This window comes from Carassius auratus, unplaced genomic scaffold (assembly GCF_003368295.1).
Source record: "Carassius auratus strain Wakin unplaced genomic scaffold, ASM336829v1 scaf_tig00032136, whole genome shotgun sequence".
Taxonomy (NCBI): domain Eukaryota; kingdom Metazoa; phylum Chordata; class Actinopteri; order Cypriniformes; family Cyprinidae; genus Carassius; species Carassius auratus.
This window is the reverse complement of record NW_020525979.1, coordinates 19,939-25,308: the sequence shown is the minus strand read 5'-3', so window position 1 is coordinate 25,308 and position 5,370 is coordinate 19,939.

Here is a 5,370-nt window from a genome sequence, read left to right as displayed (position 1 = left end):
TGCTTGTGCGCTCGGCGTATCAATGCGCGCCGGGGAGAGATAATGGGACAGCAAAACCAGGCTGTATAACGCACAAAATAACTCGTCAAACAGAGCACATTATTCGTCACGTTGGAAATTAATTTAATATTGTCGCAAACCGGGGCGAAAGAATGATTGGCAAGCGCGAAAGAACACTCAGGAGAAGAGAACTAGTTTATGTAACGGTGCGGCGAATTTATTTCACTTTGCCTAAGGAACGGTTGTAGTGCGCCCCCCATTGCCTAGGGAAAAGTCCCGGATGTAAACTCAGCGAAACTCATGTTGAGTGAAGTTACCATAATGTGCATCCAGTGTGTGCCAGAGATATTGTTAGCACAACAGAAAAGAGATCGCTGAAGTATTCAGTAATATGACGGTACTTTACGGTATTTTTATTTGTTATGTCGTATCCATGATAATTTAGGTAAACCGAGTTGTTAAGACATATTCAAACACAGCTTTCACATTGCAATAAACACAAAAGTGTTTTAATCATTTATTTCAAAAGCATTTTAATTTCTAATAATTTTGCATGTACGTCATGTATTTTCCTGGTTGATGTAGCTTAAGTGACGTCTTGTACAAATGCTCTGATATGCATTACACAAAATACTGCCTAAAGTTACTTCCTTCAGGTAATGTGGAGGATATGTATATTGTGAAATAGTTCTGTATGCTGTAATCTTATATAATCAGTGTTTAGTGAATGCAAACCAATTTACCCACAGTTACTTTTATTTATTTATTTGTCAACACTGCCAGATATGTTGTGACCATTTTTTGTATTTTTTAAGTGGCACCCGTCGCGTGCAGTGAACGGTGGGGGGAGACAGAGCGCTGTGTTTGTGAGCGGTCGAGCCTGCTCTCTCAACACCGTTCTCTTTTCTAGGCCTTTGCCTCCTAAACTGGTCCACACTCTCTGTCTTCAGCACCACTGAGTCATCGCAGTTCGCTTTGAATTATCACTCCGCATGAAAAGATCAAGAAGTACAAGCCTCAACATTTTTAAATCCATTTAATAATGAAATACAGAACAGGAGAATGACATCACTGTCGATTCACTATAACATGCTAAAGCAATTGAAATGTATATACCAGATGAAATTACGGTTTTTTTAATGGTTGTAAATGTAAACAAAAAGACCAGCCAATAATGGAAAACAAGCTATTGATGTTCTAATGAATAGAACTGTATCAGCTCTTTATTTGTGTTTCATTTCAGAGGCATTGTCTGATGTTTCCCTGTTCATTTTATTTGCACTCTTTGTTTGGAGGCCCAGTGAGTTGAGGAGGCCTGTGTGCTATCGGTCTTATATACAATACAACATTTCCGGGAGTGAGGTCAGTGAAATTAGTTGTTTTCAGTTTTGGGATATGCATGAATATCTACTGTTTGATTGCATTTACTTAACATAGACATTCCTAGGAGACTCTTTCTTACCAAAGTGCACAAGTAGCTAGGAATACGCAATGCTTGCTAAGGTCCTCGACCCTACTATCCATCGCACAGCAGTGCATGATGGCAGCCTTCAGAATCCTCAGTAGCTTCTGCTGTTTATCTTTTTTTATTTCATCCAACACAATGAAATATCAGCTGGAAGTCAGTGACTCATCCTCTTCAGCTCTTGTGTCATTGGACCTCATTGCTGATTGTGATTGGCTGCTGCGTCTGAGATCTTTGTGAAAAAAACATTGATATAGTATAAAAATGGATTTCTGCACTCCAGACTAATCTGGGGTGACTGAACTAATCAAGACTTCATTTGTCCAGAAGTCCCACGCTGCCAGAGACTGAGTCAGACATTCTTTTTGTCAACATGTGTTTACATAAAGTAAAGAGCAAAGGAGACTCTCAGAGTTAATGAAAGGACACATGATAAGGTGCTTAGCATCTCATTCACAAACAGTGTATTTTACACTGTCATTATGTAGTAGATGCATGACACCCTAACAAACAAAATACTGAAACACATGATCAGTAAAGGTCAGTCACAACCAGCTTCTTTCTAACAGCTGTCATGTTGCATCTATCTATAATCTATATCTATAGCTATAGTTTGATGTTTTATACAGAGTATTAAAATTGTAGAGTATTTTGTATTGCGTTGTACAGTATAAAACGCTGTACCAGTGAAATGTTTGAGGTCAGAAAGATTTAATTACTTTCTTCAGCAAAGGTGCATTAAACAGATCAAAAGTCACAGTGAAGACATTTATAATGTTACAAAGGATTTATATTTATAGAAATCAAAGAATACTGAAAAAATTTAACAGTTTCCACAAAAACAGTTTTTAACAGTGATAATAATAAGAAATGTTACTTGAGCACCAAATCTGTACATATAACTACAAAACATAGTTTCTATAAATTTTCTGCCTAATGTGCATGTGCCAGAAACTCTATGTCATGATTTAGTTATTGTAAATATTGTAGACCTTATTCTGTACTAACTGCTTATTGCACTTTTGGTTATGCTAACTGCATTTCGGTGCAGTGACAATAAAGTTTAATCTAATCTAATTTAATCTAATCAATTAATAAGCATTTTGATATTTTTGTTAAGTCAACTTTAAAACATAGTGGTTAAACTAAATTTTTCATGTTTTCACAACCATTAATCAAGTCCAATTGACATAAAAAATTAATTTTTCCTCAACATCACAACTTAACTTTTTGAGTTATCTAGACTCGATTGCTTGCTTTGACAAGAAGAGATGTACCTGGAACCAGATTTTTTTATGAAATCAACACAACTGCAAAATTGAAACTCTCAGCATTTATTTTTTTTAAACAGATGCATTGCACCCAAAAACACAGACAAACAAATTTCTGATGCGAGGAAAAGACAAAGGAGCTCTTATTTGAATGACTACAGGTGGATTTTTATGGACCGCAAATAATAAGTATACCCTGATTTGTGCTTTCTTTCATGTAAGAATTAGGATTGTTTCGTTTGCGCTCACCAACGGCAAATTGATTTCAGGCTATCAAATTTGACAAACTTGATTAGTAATCAGGAGCCACACGCACTGCCAGGCACATTTTTGCTAACTATACAGTGTGTTAGACACCGAGCTGTCGAGACGTGAGCAGAAAGATAAGTTAATGTTGGTAAATAGATTAAAAAAAAGTGTACATATAAGTTACTTTTTAGTGTGATCTCATTATCGTTAGAAACACAGAATGACATTAATATCTGAAGCACCGCTGCCAGTCCATATTTGTGTTTACCATTACGAATAAAATTGATACAGTATTTTGGCTCAATTTACTGCAAGTTATTTCAACAAATACATATAAGTTGAGTGAACTTAACTCCTAATGTTGGCTAAACTTAACCAAGATGACTTGACCAAGTCAAGTTGTGTCAACAAATCATTTTTTACAATGTGTAGCTGCTAAAAGTTCATCTTTGTTATCACAGGAATGAATCATATTCAACTGGAAAATGGTTATAATGATTAAATTATTATTAATTTCATCTCAAAATATGATTGTTTTTAATCTGTATTCTTAAATTAAAAAAAGCAACCTCGGTGAGCATAAGATACTTCTTCTAAAACAATAAATATTCTCCTTTTTCTGTTCTATTTTATTTTATTTTCTTCATTTCTATTTATCTGACTTAGGTCTGATGTAGTGTCACCATTTCTAGAGCCGGAAAGCAAACAGAAAACAGTGCTCATATAAACAGTGCTCTATACACTCACTGTGTGCTGTAATACAACAACAAAAAACTCCACAGCAGATCTCAGTTGGTCAGACAGAGATTCATCTTTCCATAATTGTTAAAATATTTGTGTCTAAGACACTGTGAGCCTGGAGATTGTAGTGTACACTTATTAGCTTAAAGCTTTGCTGTAAATGAATAGTGCTCATAAATGGCTCTTGAGATAGTATTCTCACTTGAAACAGAGCAACAGTATTCAACATTTGACTTTGCAAGCAGATACATATTTTCCTCTGACAGCTGAACTGCAATAGTGAGATATAATGTCACTGGGCCCGAGGCTATAGCTTATTGCAGGGCCCACCCATCACAATAGTTTATATATATACAGTGTATATATATATATATATAAATGCTGTAGAAGTGTGGTTCATGCTTAGTTCATGTTAACTAAAGTAGTAAACTTTATGGTTACCATATAGGAATAGTTCACACAAAAATGAAAATTCTGTTGTTGTACTAAACCCGCATGAGATTCATTCTGCTGTTGAATGCAAAAGAACATAGTCGGAACAATACTGGTAACCAAACAGTTTTTGGGCCTCCACGACTTAGCATGAAAGAATGCATAGTATGAAAGAAATAAAAGTAAAATAAATGGAAAAAATGAAAAACATACACTATTGGAGTCAATGGGGACCAGAAACTTTCTGCTTACGAGCATTCCTCAAAATGTTTTTTTGTATGTTAAGGAAAACGAAGAAATTCATACAGGTTTAGAACAACTTGAGGCTGAGTATAAATGATGACAGTATTAAAACTTTTGGGTGAACTATCCTTTCAAGAAATCATCATAATGCCAGGATCTCATATAGCAGAAGCCTACTACTGTTTTATCTTTTAAATATTAACATTCATGTAAAACACAGATGACTTGAAAGAACTCAAGTTTACTTAGGCGCTGTATGTGCAGGTTCATGCCGCGCATATCAGGCTGAAACGGTAACGCTAGCTATGATTTACCAAAATGAATTCTGTCCCACTGCTTTATGTTCCTGAACATTTACATTTGTTTATTTTAAACCACAATGCTTAGAACGCGTTTAAATGATAAGCATACATCATGACGCGCAAAAAGATTGACATATTTCTACTGGGCTACGTCCCAACCCTTAAGCGATTATATAGTTTATTCAATCACACACAAAAAAAAAAGCAATATACATCCATCAAGTTAATAATCAAACTAAACTAACCCAAAAATCTGTGGGGATGATGACGCTGTGTTTTTATTTGCTCCATGTGCCCGGTCCACTTAAGTTGAATGACTAAAATTCAAAATGCAGATTCAAAAGTGACATTTCAATTTCTAATGGTAATGCATGGAATTTACAGAAAAGGTCCACTAATGACTTGACGTGGTGGGGCCTTAATGATTGGTGCTACAGATGGGCTTCAGGGCTTCAGCCCCTCCTAGCCCTATTGTTAATTCAACTCAATAAACACAACATCATGACAGGCAAACTCAATAAAGCTATGCTTTACCACTACCACTGTGTGTGGTGTTAGTTTGAGTGGCACAGAGTAAGCAAACTATGTTCAGCTGCTGAGGGTGCTGTGATCTGACATCTATGCTGAAGCTATAGCTGAACCACTGCTGCCTTAAACCTCTCATCAG